This window comes from Mastomys coucha, unplaced genomic scaffold (assembly GCF_008632895.1).
Source record: "Mastomys coucha isolate ucsf_1 unplaced genomic scaffold, UCSF_Mcou_1 pScaffold3, whole genome shotgun sequence".
In the NCBI taxonomy this organism is placed as follows: Eukaryota; Metazoa; Chordata; class Mammalia; order Rodentia; family Muridae; genus Mastomys; species Mastomys coucha.
The window spans coordinates 57925306-57941533 of record NW_022196909.1 but is presented as its reverse complement, the minus strand read 5'-3'; the positions used below and the strand labels follow the sequence as shown (position 1 = coordinate 57941533).

The window sequence follows — 16228 nt, the reverse complement described above, 5'->3', positions numbered from 1 at the left end:
TTCCTATGCAATTAGAAAAAAAAATGGCTCACCTCTGGCTTCCAAGTACTTTAGACACATACACAGCAAGTCTGAGGCCAGCCCTGTCTATATAGCAAGTTCCAGGCCAACCAGGGCTACAAAGCAAGACACAAGACCCTGTCTCAAAAACTAAAAAAAGCAAACAAAATAAAAACAAACAAAAAAACCAACTCTACTTAGTCCCTCTCCAGAGGACAAAGAGCTATGGTGGAATTTACAACCTGACTTTCTACAAAATACACGAAAATACGATTTAAGTCAACTGTTTGTATACTCTATAGATTTTGTTCCCAACTTTCTACAACATTTAAAGCAAGTCTGACCGGCTCTTAAGACCAGACATTTTAACTGAGAAACATAAAAGCTCCTTTTCCCTTGGCCACAGGCAGGAGGTCTCCGTGCCCCACCCAAGCACTGTCTCAGGGCTCCTTCTGTGGCTGAAGTGCAATCCCCTCCCTCTTGCCCCAGGCCACCATCACGGTGGCTGCCTGGCTATCCCTACTAAAGAGAAAATCCTAACTGCTCCCAGCAGTGAACTGGAGGGAGACACCCTCATGTCCCCCGAAGCAGGCCTCACTGTGGACTTCCAGTGGTGGCGGTACCTTCTACATTACCTTCATAGCACACAGCTATGCTAAAGATTATCAGACAGAGAATAAAAGGGACAACGCAGACCATAAAAATGCCTCAGGTTGCCGGAGGTCTGTCTACAAAGGGACACGGACCACAGAAAGAGAAAAATCTGTTACCTGTCCACCAGTGTTGTAGTCTCCAGGCAAGCGCCTGCTCTCAATAGATGTCTAGAAACTTCTCTGTTTTTTCACTAAGGGGCCATTGGCCCCTCAGCCTTCTTGGGGAACCTCACAGACAGTCAGGAGGCAGCAGGGCAGGCATCATTGTGAACAGTCTGGCCACTCCTTTGCTCAACTTTTGCCTCCTGGAGCTGCACTCCTCCAAGCCTCACGGAGCCATCCCCTAGAGCCTTGTTGCTGTTTGAAAAACAAGAAAGCGATTTCCTGGTCCACTTCCCCGGATGGCGTGTGCGATTTCCCTCACGCCCATGGGAAGTCCTTCAGGTCCTCTTATTGAGAAGCCTGTCCTGCAAGTGGAAAGACTTGTTTGAGCAATGCCCCTTGTCCTTGCTTTTCTTTCTCCGATGGAGGTTAAAAAAAAAAAAAAGAAATGGATACCTGATTGAAGCCTCCAACACATTGACCATATACTTAGACGGTGTAAGGAAAATTAAAATTACCCATGAGTCCATTCCATTGTCTCTAACAGGGCCAAGAAGTCAAAAGCTAAAAATATCCCAGAGGATGGGAGACCTGTCTGGAGCTTGGGGGAGACCTGTGCTTCAGATACATCACAGTAGGGGACATCTAGTTTCCAGGGAAACTGAACATTTGTATCAAATGATATTCATTCTGCGACACTTCAACATCATCTCAGCAACAATATTTGAAGATAAGGAGACATGAAGAGGGCTAGTCGGCAGGCTTCTGTCACAGGGTTTAATTGTAAACCACAACCACAATTACAGTTTCTGAGCTGAACTCGATCCTACCTGCCCTTACCACACAAGTAAGGAAAGTAGGGCTCGAGGAAAAGCTGGTGGCCTGCCCAGGGTCTGAAGAAAGATGGGAAGCAGTATACTGTTATGTACTGAACGTGTGTGTGTGTGTGTGTGTGTGTGTGTGTGTGTGTGTGATATGCTGCTCAATTTCTGAAACTTTAAGGTGCTACTGGGGCACAGAAGTCTGTGTGGGAAGTAAGCAATCCCAGATAATCCCAGGTGTTAGAGAAAATCATGTACTGTCAGGGCACCGATCTCAGAGCCTGAATAAAAAGAATTCAAACCACGGCCCTACGAATGCCTAGTCAGACAGTCACATGCATATGACTTGAAGGTATTAAAACTTAGTTTTAGCCAGGCAGTGGTGCCACACGCCTTTAATCCCAGCACTTGGGAGGCAGAGGCAGGCTGATTTCTGAGTTTGAGGCCAGCCTGGTCTACAGAGTGAGTTCTAGGATAACCAGGGCTATACAGAGAAAGCCTGTCTTGAAAAACCAAAAAAGAAAAAAAAAACATGTTTTTCTTAGTTTTACTGCATGGAACTATGATTTTAAAAACTATACAGAACGTATAAGCACTGCTGTAGATCATTTGGAAAAACTAAAGTCCTAGTCTGGATAGGCCAGGGAAATGGATCAACATGTAAAAGCTTTTGCCATGTAAGCCTAAAGAAGTAGGTTCAATCCCTAGAGCCCATATAAAGGTAAATGGAGAAAATCAACTCTATTAAATTGTCCTCTGATATGCCTTCACACATATATGAGTGTGTGCGCACACACACACACACACACACACACATTCACTCACTCACACAAACATACACTTAATTTATGAATAAAAAGTTTAGAGGCCTGGCCTGGAGACATGGAACCTACATCCTCATTCTCAACTCTCTCCCTGTTCCACTCGGCCACCCTTTCTCTATTCGTCTTGCCTTCTGATCATCCTGTCTTTGCAGGGCAGAGAGCAAATATCAATCAGCCTGGAGACAAAAGCTAGGGGAAGTTATCCATCAGGGATCAGTTCTAGGAGCCCCAGAGATCCTGAAGGGCAAGTATAGACAAGTTCTTTCTATGAAATAGCGCAGCAGTCATCTATAAGTTGCATGAGTATTCCTACATGCTTTAAACCACCACAATCCCTCAGTTAGCCAATGTAACGTCTCCATGCAGCGTTTGCTGCAGGAATGATTGTGATTCTGTGTTGTTTGGAAGATGATGATAAGACGTAAGGTTCTGTACACGTTCAACACAGATGGAATCAATTTCCAAACAGTTTCAATGCAAGGTCAGTTGAATTCAAGTATATGAAAACAAAACTAGAGAAGCTTGCGTTAGGGCAAAAAGGGCATGAACCCCCTATAACGTATCATTCCATATGTCTCAGCTGCATTCTAGAGCTTAATCTAGATGGATTTTTTTTTTTTTTTGCCTGAAGAATAAAGCCTGCTGTCAAAGTGAGCTCCTTGACAAATATTATATCATATCATATTATATCATATCATATCATATCATATCATATCACATCACATCACATCACATCATTTTTACAATGGTCAGTGCTTTGGTGGCTTGATTGCAATTGGCCCTCTGATGTGGAATGGGAAGTTAACAAAGTGGCTTTCCCTTTCCTTCCCCCTCAGCCACAATCCCTCCCCGCCCCCTAGGAACACTCTGTGCTAATCTAACAAAATCCGGTGGAAAATTGAACTGCCATATGGTCTCAACTCCAACTCAGAGCTAACTGACAGACCACCTTATCTTGTTTCAGCTCCTGGTGCCTTTGGCTATCAGAGGAACTTTTCTCCTTAGATATAGAATGTTGGGGTTAGTGGCAAGTTGAACTCTGACCTCAGCAAACTATAGGGACAGCCAGAGTTAATAATCCGTCGGTCATGTTACCCTTTTTTGTTACCAACAATGTCTTACAAGCCAGTGCAACCTTACAGAAGCAAGAATGGCTTGCTCAGGCAAGAATTTCGGCGGCAATTTCCTAGTATGGAACAAGTCATTTTATTCTTCTGTCCCCCACCCACTTCTTCACTCAAAATGCTACTTTCTCTGTTTAAGTTTACGGGTGTTATTTTCTCCAAAGAGCACCCTAACTCTCCAGTCCTAAGCCATGTGCTCCACCCCAAAAGCTTGCTCCACACACACCCTGCCCCACCCCATCCAATGATGCCTCAAAGGTGTCTTTGCCGCAACCAGTCTGCAGTTAAATGACTTTTTCAGTGCACTGACTATAAGCACTTGGAGGGAGGGACTAGTATGATTTATTTTACGCCTAGGTCCTGCTACAGAAGTGAAATATAGTAGATGCTCGATAGAAGCTGCTGACATTAAGCTGTGCCTTCAGTTCTCCTGGCTTGTTCCTGTTCTTTACTACGTGTCCCATAGCTTCAACTTTGCAATGGTTCCCTGCTGTCATGTGTCCCCAGGCGATCTCCACTTTGGTTTAAATGTTTGTATGATGACTCCCAAATGTCTGTCTCTATCATGGACCAGAAGCCCTGACTCATACGCCTAACTGCCTGTGGACCATTTCCAGCTGGGATTCCAACAGGACCTCAGGCTGTACATATGCAAATTTAAATCTTTCGTCTTCCCTCTAAATGAACTATCCCACTGCCCTGGGCCATCTCCAGCCTTCCGGCCCATGCTGGTATCTCTGGTTGCCTCTCTCCTGTTAGAAAATAATGTTTCCAAGAGAAGAGACAATGACCACTGAGTCCCCAGAGAAGACTATTTGATCATAATGCATCTGGAAAATCACACAAAGCAGTAGTCCCAAAAAATACCTGCCATCCTAAGGGAAAACATTCCCACTTTCACATGTTAATGGATCAATCCCCACATTTTCCTATTTATAACCGGGTTTTAGCAACCTTTTCAGACCCAACATGTCCCAAGGTCAGCTATTTCTGCCACTGACCTGTCTTTATGCAAGGAAGGAAAGAACAAATAAGCAGGCTGTTTTATACTGTACACATGGCTTCATTGCCGTTTGTGGTATGCATATTTTGGAAGAGCCTACACTGAAGGCACTGGATATGTCTGTGCTCAGCTCTAGCTTCCAAGGTTGTTGGTCCACTCACTGTAACATATCCATTCTTCTAAGCATCTGTCACTATAAATCACTGGTAGCATTTTGCAGTGGAAGAGTACATCTCTTCCACCTTCTGAGCCAGCAGAATGTAGCTGGTGCCTCCAGTAAAAACCTCCTGCCTCTGCCAGAATCCCAAATACACTCCAAAGAGTGTAATCTAATCTACATTAGATTCTGCTACCTTCCCCAGCTTTTCCTAGGAAAGGGAAACTTGAAGCATGGCTCTACATAGTGACCAGCAGCAACCCTTGCTTGACCTTTCTTGACCTCTATTTGGGAGAAGCTGACATGAACCTTCAAATACAATCTTCAGTTCTCTGAGGCGGCATCATTCCTATAGGAAAGAAAAATGCTGGCTGGTCCTATGGTGTCACTCATACGCCTCAGCTGTGACGTACATGGCATCAGAGTTATTGAGTAACTCCATTTGCCACTGGTTCTTCCTTCCACATCTTCTCCTCCGCTGCTAGTATCTCAAGGAGAGCAGAGTGTTGAAAGAGCGGCCATTCCCTTTGGCCTGCAAAGGAATCTGTTTAGAAGGAGCTGCACTTTCCCTCTTGAGGCTACATGTTAATGCCTCTACACACTGGTCAAGCACCTCAGTTGCTCTGTGGTGCATCCTGAGGCAGATGCCGGGAATCAGCAGATAATATATTCAGTAACTGACCATGAGTGTAATCTGCAAACACTGGATGCTAGGTTCAGACCTTCAAAGTGCTTCTCCTATGCCCTTTCCAATATTCTCAGTTCTTTTCAGGGCCTCATCATCTCTCACGATCCCCTCCCCCAACTCCACCTTCAAAAAAGAAAACACAGTCCTTTATGATAGGCCTAATTTCCTATCATGACTAACATGACTACTTAGCAGCCGCATTGCCTAAGCTACCAGACTAATAGAAGTCAAAGATTCCTGCACAGTAAGAGAAAAATCAAAATCAAGAAAAGAATGATGGAAGATCAGGTATCCTAGGTTCTCCTCTGCCACTGTGATAAAAACACTCAGGGAAAGAAGTTTATTTGACAATTTCAGATCACTGCCTATCATTTTAGAGGAAGTCCAGGGAGGACCTTAAGCAACTACCCAAGTCACACCCACCATTAACTGTAGACATAAATGAATGCACCTCTGATATCTACTTGTTCACTAATTTTTTTTCACCTAGTAAGATTCAGGGCCCCACCAGGGGAATAATACCACCAGTTGAAGGATGCTCTTCCTACTTCAATTAACATTCAAAGCAACTCTCACAGATATACCCACTAGGCAACCTGGTTTAAATAATTTCTCATTAAGCCTCTTTTGTTTGGACCACCCAGAGCACCCAGGGACTAAACCATCAACCAAAGGGTATATATGAAGGGATCCATGGCTCCAGCTACCTATGTAGCAGAGGATGGCCTTCTCTGGCATCAATGGGAGGGGAGGCCCTTGGTCTGTGGAGGCTTGATGCCTCATCGAAGGGGGATGCAAGAGTGGTAAGGTAGGAGTTGGTAAGTAGGTGCAGGATCACCCTCATAGAGGCTAAGGGGAGGACTGATGAGATGTGGGGGTTGTAGAGGGGAAACTGGGAAGGGGGATATCATTTGAAATGTAAATGAATAAAATGATTAATAAAAAAAGCTTTTTTTTTTTTTCTGAGTGACTGTGGATCTTGTCAAATTGACAATGAAAACTAAACGTTACACCAGGTGACTGTTTGTTCCAACTACCTGTGTTAGGGAGAAGCTTAAAGGTTCAACCAAGGTGACAGTCCCTTGTTAATATCAGAGCCAGAATAGAATTAGCTCTTCTGTCTTTCCATGCAGTTCTCTTAATTTTATATCCAAGCCCTCCCAATTCCCTTCAGACATAATCCTTCATCTTTAATTTCCTCCAAAAGAGAAACAGTTAAAGCAGAATAGTGGGTCACAAAGGTAAAGTCACATGACACCTCTGTCCTAGAGAGAGAAGAACCTGCCAACATGTATCCCTTATCTGTTTATTAATATAGGTGATGATACTTTACATATATGTTCAAAGCATAGTTCCCCTAACAACATAATTTCATTCTCTCCTCCTTCAACAACTCCCAACCACATACACAGTCCAGGCCCCAGCTTCTCTAAAGGTCAAAGAGCATCAGCACCACAGAGGATATAGACAGAAAGAGCATCAGCACCAACAGGGGATACAGACAGAAAGTTCTCTCTCAGACAACGTCCATAACTAACACATCAACCAGCTAGCTTTGTTCCAGAAAGAGCTCTATCTATCCAAGCTCAGATCAAGGACATAGAATGTTGTGTCATTGCCTGGTCCTCCCTAAATAGAATCCTAGTGTTATGATGCTTTCATTAGACTGCCATCGGGTTCTAATGAGGAAGATGCTGGAGAATAGGGGACCACCATTATAGGAGCTTGTGAAGTAGAAAATTCGCCCACATAAGAGCAGGTTCTAGAACCATCAGAACCCAACCATCAGGAGCCATCCTCTGATACCTGTGCACTCTGAACAGCATGGGTATTCTCCTGGGTCCCTCAGCCCAAAGGACCTCTCCTTTCCACATAGGCTGTGACTGTGTGGCCTTCAGTTGGTACAAAGAAAAACAAAAGCAAATAAAACAAACAAAAAAATAGACTTTGTGAGCTCCTTGGTACACACACAGGAAATGTGAGCATGGACAGTTAGGGGTCATGGAGTGATCAACAGTATATTTATAAAACACACTTGGAGTGACACTGTCTGCTAGGAGCTTCCATCAACTCTCCAGTGTATGCTTCTGTAGGTTCCCACACCGAGACCAGCAGACTTTGCTCCTCTTCCTTCCCAAGCACTGCCCCTCTGATCATCTCTTCACTCTTTGAGAAAACATAATATTCCACTCTCTTTCCCACTAATAAAAACCTCCACACTCTTTGCAGGTGCTTCTGAGGTCTGTTGCTCCAGTTCTCTCTCAAAATCACTTTATTTCTTGATTTTTCAGTTTCAACATTTCCACAGAGACGCAGGAGAAAGGTCACGCATATGTGATATCGGAGATGTAGGGGCCGTTTTTGAATACAGCTTAGATTAGCCCTGTGGGTTTTCATTATGATCTTTCCTGACTTTATTATTTATTTACTTATCATTCCGAAGGCACATAGCTCAGGCTGGTCTCAATCTCTTGGCAATCGTATGTCGCATCCTGACTGCTAGGATAATAGGCGTGAGCTACAATGACTAGTTTCCTGATTTAATTAGAGCCAAATAAATGAATAAATAACATCTTAAAGAAGTTGATAAATAAGTTAATCTCTCTGTATCCTTCAATAGGAAAATGTTGAGTTGGTGTTAGGATGTTACAATATCTCTGACCTGAAAGTGTAGTGACTAGTATAGTAGTGGTCTGAACCGCAGGATGCCAGGTGACACCGGAACAGAAATGGCCACTTCTGTAGCAGATAGGGAGTAGTGTGGGTGGTGAGTGGATGAGTGTGTGTGCAAGCACGTGTACATAAAGAGGACAAGTATCATCCTTGGTCCCTTCTTACCTTATTTTTTGAAACCACATCTCTTCCTCAACCTGGAGTTCACTGATTCAGCTAAACTGCCTGGTCAGTGAGCCACTGGGATTCACCTGATCTCACTCAGACCCAAACTCTACCCCCAGGACAGGGGTTATAGATGCCTATATGGGTACCTGGCTTTTATATGAGTGTTGTGGATCAAAAATCAATTCACCCACTGAGTCATTTTCCCAGCTTGTCTGTGGCAGGATTGGAAGCAGACAAAGAAACCTATGTCCACCACCTGACCTTTATTTCTGAAATTATACTTTGGCAAACAAGTGAATTTCAATAATAGAAGAGCTTGTCCTCTGACTTCATAGTTCTGATGGGCTGACATGTTCTCCATTTCTATTCCTAGTGGGTTGCGTATTAGTATGAATTAATGTAGATCTGGAGTTGAAGGTTCTATATGAAAGAGCAATAGGGGATAGAAGTCAGAGACAAGCAAGTAGGCCAGGAGGTAGGATTTCAGAACAGATTTCTAAAGGTTCCTGAGGGCTGGCATGCTGTTTGCACATAAACTCATCCCCTTCCTGTTACCTCTCTGTGGGAACTCTAAAGTCACATCGGCTGATATTAATTTTTCAACTAGCTACCACTAACTTCTAACCTCCTCCTTCTTAATAGTGTACTTGGGAAAAGATCAATTAAATGAGAAAAGTCTCCTGTTGTTCCACATGTCTCTGGTTTGTCCTTCCTGTGGTTTAGGACAAAATCATCTCCTGCTTCTCCTGATGACCTTCTTCCTCTTCCATGGCTCTGTGTCCCATTCTCTCAGTCTCTCTAGACACTAGGGGCAGTCCCACCAGCGTGCACCAGAATGGCTCTTAACACTCTTCCCTAGATATGAGACTGTTCCTCTCTCTTGACTCACTCCAACTCTCCTTTGCTACTGTCACTACAAACCTAACCAGATTCCATTAAGTATATTTTTGCCCTACCTCTTCTCTGGCTTCATTGTTAGTTGCAGATAGAGAAAGAAAGGACTGGGGAGCTAGCTCAATTGGTTGAGCTCTTGCCTAATGTATTAGTGTGAAGAACAATCCATCATGGTAGTGAAGTCAAAGCAGCAGTTTGAAGCAGTTTGTCAAACTGTCTTCCTCAATTAGGAAGCAGAGAACAATGGTCGCTTGTGCTCAGTTTGCTTTCTTTTTCATACACAGTTCAGAATCCTAGCTAAGGGAATGGTGTCACCCACAGTAGGTAATTTTCTTTCTTTAATTCACCTAAGATAACTGCTCATAAGCATGATGAGAAGCCCATCTCTCAGGTGATTGTAGATTTCCTCAAATAGATAATTGAGATTAACTATCACAACATATCCACATGAGCTTTTTCTATGACAATGAAACCTCAATGAAATCCCTGACTAGATATATGGCCAATCCTACATCTACAAAGAACTACACTACCATCTTGGGTGAAATAAAATTGTTTCTGGGGGTGGGGGGGAGAAGCTCAAACTGTAAGTTTACCAAAATGTAAACTGCAAGGGTGCAATAACAAGTCAGCAGAGCCTTCTGGTCAACCACAAAAGGGTTTCTCGGTAGGAACAATTGCCTCCCCACCTGCCTACCCAAGTCTGGGCTCTAGGGTCTCTGCTTTTTGTTCTATTTCTTTGGGCAATGATATATTCTTTTTTTAAAAAAAACAGCTGCTTCAAAAATATATCACATGCCAGGCACGGTGAAGATGTTTGCTTGAGACAGAAACATGGAAAGGATTGGCCAATTACCCCTCATATCCATGAACAACAATGGCTATGAAATTCAATCATGAGAAGTGGCCAAAAACAGGCTGGTTGAGAACAAGCCCAAAGTCAGGGTGGTGAAAACAGAAAATAAAGCACAACTGAGAAACAAATTTTGTGAAGTCTGACTCCTTGTGCTTTTTAAAAGCCTAGAGATGAGAAGGCTGAAAAAATGGGAGTCTGTGAGTGTGCCTTGGAGAAATTAGTTAAGAAGGTCTTGGTAGAAAAAAAGGACACCTTTTTGTTGTTGTTGTTGTTGTTGTTGTTGTTGTTACCTCCTGAGAATTATTTAAATGAGAATGTAATGGCGCATAACTTTGAGACCATACACATGTTAGTAACTCACGTTCATTCAGTATGTTTTCATACTGGGGAAAAGCATTCTTTAGTGGCTTGCCTATAAATCAACTGTATCCTATGCCTCCCCAGACCAAGTCATGTTTATGTGCCCATTACATGCATGGCTTACACGGGTACACCACACAGGTATGGTGCCTAGTTCGTTCACTATTAAGGGGAGTTCTGAAACAAGCACTGACCTTGCCACTCTCCTTTCAATCAAGCTGGTGAACACAAAGGTGAATTGTTCTGGGTTCTAGCCTGGTCCTAGGTTTTTGAGGCAGGGTAAGAAGAGGATAAGAATAGAGGGAAAGGTATTTATAGTGGCTGTTACTGCTCTTTGGCATCACCTAGCACTTTTTGATGTCTTGCCCTGTGGAGATTGCCCATCCTGCCACAGCTCTGATAACCTACACCAGCACAAGGAAGAGGCTGGGTTTCCAAGTTCAAGCCTTTTCCTAATTACACTGCTGTTGATTTATCAATGTTCACCTCTCGGGACCATGAAGCTATTTTTGGAATTGAAAGTTAGTACACAAAACACAGCTACAGATCAACAATTACAGGACAATTACAAGACTATTCCAAGCCCACACCCCTCCAGCTTGCCTCATCTGACCTGGAATGTTGAGATGGGAAAGTCATATTTCTAGTCTTTCCACGCAAATGCATACATGAAGGTGTAGCTATAGATGTACGTGTGTATGTACATGTATGTACAGCTGAACCTCATATACACTCAAAGTTCACATTGTAATTAGAGGAAAGGAAGTAGGAAATGCATGCATAATTATGGATCATAAAGATTTTGTCATATTTAACAGCTAGATCAGATTTTTTTGTTGTTGTTTTGGTTTTTTTGTTTTTTGAGACAGGGTTTCTCTGTGTAGCCCTGGCTGTCCTGGAACTCACTCTGTAGACCAGGCTGGCCTCGAACTCAGAAATCCGCCTACCTTTGCCTCCCAAGTGCTGGGATTAAAGGCGTGCGCCACCACTGCCTGGCTCAGATCATTTCTTAAATTCTCCTCTTTTTACTGAGTTGGCCTTCTCCTCCTCCCCCAACTCCACTTCCCCGAAATGCTAGGGATTGAACCCAGAACCACACACACATTAGAAAAATGCTTTAGCACAGTTACATCCTCTGGGATATCCTCCTAGTTTTATTTGAAGATATAATTTTCTTGGCTAGTTATTTAAATTGAAAATTATTAACTAAAAAGGAAAACATTTCTCTTTAAGATATTATTAAGCAAGTGGAAAGTTTAAGTATGAACTTTTTACTTTTTGATGTTTAAACACAAACAAAAATCTCTTAGGGTCACCGTAGTTTTAGAAATGAAGTGATTCCTGCCCAGTTTCTTTGTCTTTCCCAGCACCATGCTAATATGGCTAGCCACTGTTTTCTGGAAGAGCCACATGTAGCATTTGCTGGCCTTGAACACACTATGTAGCCAGAGATGAGCTTGAACTTCTGCTTTCTCTGCCTCCTGAATGCTGGGATGCCCCCCCCCCCACCAGCATGGTTTATTTGGTTCCGGGATGGAATGAGTGCTTTGTTCATGTTAGGAAACCACTGTGCCAACTCATCCATGTCCACAGCTTCTTCTTAAATCTAGATTTCAAGTGAGGATGTATGTCAACCTTTAGGAGTTAGAGACACTTGAGGCAAGACCCAACAGTAGTCCAGCTTACTCTTTTTTTGTTGAATCTTCAGTATTTCTATTTATTTATGAGTTTGTGTCTCTCTGTGAGTGTGTACCACATCGTATGGGTAATTACAGAAGACAGAAGGAGTGTCAGATTTCCTGAACTCGGAGTTAAAGGCTTTTGTGAGCTTTCTGGTATTGGCCCAGGTCTTCAGCTGGAAGAACAACAAGAAACCTTAGCTGCTGAGCCATCTCTGTAATCCCCAGGCATGTAAGATTAAAAGCAACAGAGTGGCTGAGTCTTTCTGTGTCAGGGGTCATGTAGACAACACTAGCCTCCAAATCACAGAAAGCTTCCTGCTTCTGCCTCTTCCTCTGGAGAATTAGGATTAAGGATAGACAGCACCACCACTGGCCAGAATATACATTTAACAAAGAAGACACACATACGATGACGAGGAGTGTGGATAATATTCCAGAACTCACTGGTGTAAGCAGATCTTTAAACTTAGAACAACTGAGTTTGTTTTTAGCATTGTTGGGAACTGACACCGCATGTTAATGACCTTTTTCAGACTTTGGTTCCTCTTTCATTTATTTTAAATGCTCTGTAAACATTTCACCCATGTTGCACATGGGGTCCTCTCCCCACTCTGGTGCCCCCAGTCTAAGTAATAAACTCTTCACACAGGCAGTGGGAACGGCTTTAAAGGTCACTGGCTCTGTCTTCACTAGTGTTCACCCTGGGAACTTGGAGCAAGCCTTTTAGAATACATATACAAAGGTACGTGGAAGACGGACGTGTTCAAGCCAAGTAGAAATGGGGTAAAACCTCACAGAATCCTCATACTCACCAAGGACTTCTCTCTTCTCCAGAAGGAGTTAATCTTGCCTCTTCCTTTCCCTAGTCTCCCACTTGCCCCTGACTAGCTCTGTCTGGAAATATCTCCCTAAGAGGAAGGAAAGCATCAAAATTCTCAGTTCTAAGCCCTCTGGGCCACTTTTTTCAAAAGTATGGTATGAAGTGTCTCGGGGCAAACAAGCTCTGACTCTCCCTGACCCTGGAGGAAGGAAACAGGAAGTCTTGCTGGGGAGCAGGGGTGAAGCAGCCCCCTGGGACAGGCTGTCTTCCTACCTCCTGACCCTCTCTCTAATCATGATTGTGGAACAGACCGCCCCCCTCGGCCACCCCCACCTCCCACCCCCACCCCCGCCCCGTGCAGGAGGCGGAGCCTCAGGCAACGTTTGCGCACCTCTGTCAAATTCAGGGAACTTATTTTCTGTAAGAAACAGTCAGCTCACAGGGAGCTGCAGTTGCCTGTACAAGACCTGCAGGAGATCAAGCCAGGAAGCATTCTAGCATGGAAGAGAGAGGCGCTTCCAGCCCTCCATCTCTAGCCAGTTGATGGCTTCTGAGGAAGGGAGAGACAGTTTTCTTTAAGGGTGTGGTCCCTGGTAGCTGGACCATCCTCCAGTGCATGGCTCCATACATGAGTATAAAGGCAGCACACACTGAACTCAAAAACAACAAAAGGCAGATTCGAAGTCTAGATGGTTAGGAGGATGGACGTAGGTGTGGGAGAAGTTAGGGGAAAGGTATGGGTTTGAATACAACCAAAATGCAATGCGTACGTACATATATGAGTTTCTCAAAAAAATTCTTGATAAAAAGATTATAAAGAGAAGGGAGCCGCCCCAGTGGCAGCCACTACCATTGTGTACCATGCCAATCACAGAGTCAGAGCTGCATAGCCCCTTGGGACCTACAAAAGGACCGTGTACATCATCATTTTATAGATGATAAAATGCAGACTCAGCAACCAAGGGGTAAGGGTGGAACCCTGAGCTGCCTGCTGTCCTAGCAGGTGGGGGGCAGCTGTGGCTAAATCATCTCATGTGTCTAGCACCTGCCCATACCACAACACCAACCCTTGGTCTCCTTCAGGTACACTGCTGCTTTCTGAGCAGGGGTAGGGGGTGGGGCATTGTTTAGAGCTAGCAAAGTACAAAGCAAAGTACAGTGTAGAAGTATATACACGAGACAGCGGGCCAGAACTGAAGAAGAAGCAATAGCTATAGCAACTATATAGTACAGGTCACCCTCAGCTTCCCCTCCAGGTCCATCTCTGTCTTTTTGGGGTCGTGCTCACCCAGTACCCTATTCTGTAGCGCCACACTTTCAGTAAGGCATTGCTCATAACAGGGATGAAGCGACTCTCAAGGTCAGGCTCTCCTCTTCCCTGCTGACCGCCGTAAGGGAGCACGGCAGAAGGGGATCGTGCAGAACTTAGTCCTCTTCTCTTTGGCCGAGCTACAGTGCAGATCACTCTCCTCCGCTTCTGATCCAGAGGGAGCCCTTTGCCCACAGCCATGGATCTTGCCAAGTTCTTATGATAGCTCTCCTCACCCTCCTACCTTCGTGCCACTTTTTGCCCAAAGCCACTGGGTGGGCACTGTTTTCATGCTTCAAGTCGCCTATCGACTTAGCTGCTTCACTTTTTCCACTAAGTTGTCAGAGTGGCATTTTCCACCTACGAGATCCTCACTGGAAAAGCAATGCAGACAAGTAAACAAGTAATTTCTGTAATTTGTTGAGCAAAGAAGTGAGGTGAAGACATTAAAGGATCATGAGTATGTGTGTGTCCGAGTATTCGTGGTAGAGGCACGGGCCCCTCTTTCTTCCCTATTGTGAAATTCTCCCTCTTACCCTTATGCCTACTAACTCAACCCTCTTTGTGTTTTATTTTTGTGTGTTGTCTGTAAGCCAGGGTCTCCTGTAGCCCAGGCTGTCATTAAACTTGTTATGTAGCCAAGGATGACCTTGAATTTTTTTGGTTTTTCGAGACAGGGTTTCTCTGTGTAGCCCTGGCTCTCCTGGAACTCACTCTGTAAACCAGGCTGGCCTCGAACTCAGAAATCAGCCTGCCTCTGCCTCTCAAGTGCTGGGATTAAAGGCGTGCGCCACCAACGCCCAAAAGAGCTGGGATTTCCCCATGGCTGATGCCGCTGGAATTTTCTTAACTACGTTAAGCAAGTTCATTCATCAAGGCTTCTACCTCTCAGTGTGTGTGTCTTGGAGCCTCTCAGCAAAGAGCCCTCCAGGGCTGTTTGCTCTCCTTCCAAGCTAACAGTAAGCATCTTAAGAACCAGAAATGCTTCCCATCAAGAGATGCTTTGAGGAAACATAATTTTCAGTTTAACTTGTGTGTTTGGGGAAGATGGACATTCTTAACCCCAGAAAGGTCACAAAACCAGTTCCAACCTTCACCACATAAATCCTTCCCTAGCCAAAGGACATCATTATGGTGGCTTTGAAAGTGTACCCCCTTGAGCATTTTGGTCAGAGGCTAACTTTTTGGGATTTGGTTCTCTAGTTCCACCACGCTCAGACAGTTTTTGTAGCAAATATCTTTACCCGCTGAACTGCTTTGACAAAGCCTAAATTCCCTTTTAGACCTTAAGTATCAAAGATTTTAGTTGATCTTCTGCAGTGTCCATACTCCTGGCCTGCGGCTTAGAGATGTCAGAGGGTTTTAGCTCCACCCTTACACCCAATCCTGTAAACAAAGGAGCAGGGGCAGGGGGTGGGGGGGTAAGGAACACACAAATTCCTTCCCATCCATCCTTCCAACTCTTTCTTGTCAGTGAGCACGGTTTCCTAGCCTCTTCCTGCCTTATCTCCTCAGGAGGAAACAACAGCAGGCAGGATGTGTTTTCTCTTTGCTAGCAGACCACACTCAGACTCGCAGGCCTGCCTTCACATTCACTGGCCATGCCATAAAGACTGAGTTTCAAACTCTTCTGGATTATGGAAGGTTGCTTAAGCGCGGCAGCACGAAAGCCCTCCAAAGGAACAGATTGCTTGATTCAAGTGTTTATTCTGGGCAACAATTGGCTTCCTGCTCTGCAAACAGAGGTTTCAAAGGACCAATTCTTAAAATTCCAAAGAACCCTATAAGTGACCATATTTTGACCCCTTACAGACCAAAATGGACCAGAATATCAGAGATATTTGGATTGGGGTTTTATGAAATTACAGAAATGTTTTTTTTTTAAGTGCTTATAGCAAAGAAGAGAATTAGCAATCTTCCTCAGAGGACATTTCTAATTTCAGTGTGACCTAAGAATGATCCAAGTGATTTTGGTGAATTCCTGGCCTTCGTACTCAAGAGACTGAGTTTGAGCACAATGGTGGTTTGTGTGTGTGCGTGTGTGTGTGTGTGTGTGTGTGAGAGAGAGAGAGAGAGAGAGAGAGAGAGAGAGAG

At 44.2% G+C, this 16228-nt stretch overlaps 1 protein-coding gene across 4 annotated transcripts in view; it reads right to left on the bottom strand.

Moving 5' to 3' along the window:
• The window catches only part of Adgrf5 (adhesion G protein-coupled receptor F5), a 100447-nt gene that overhangs the window by 72999 nt on the left and 11220 nt on the right, over positions 1 to 16228 (bottom strand). The window contains exon 1 of one of the 4 annotated variants that reach the window (XM_031346730.1): positions 771 to 999. The exons of the other annotated variants lie outside the window; for them this stretch is intronic. The gene's annotated coding sequence lies outside the window, so the exon portion shown is untranslated. Of the gene's footprint in view, positions 1 to 770; positions 1000 to 16228 lie in introns of those variants that run through there. 4 annotated transcript variants of the gene reach the window in all.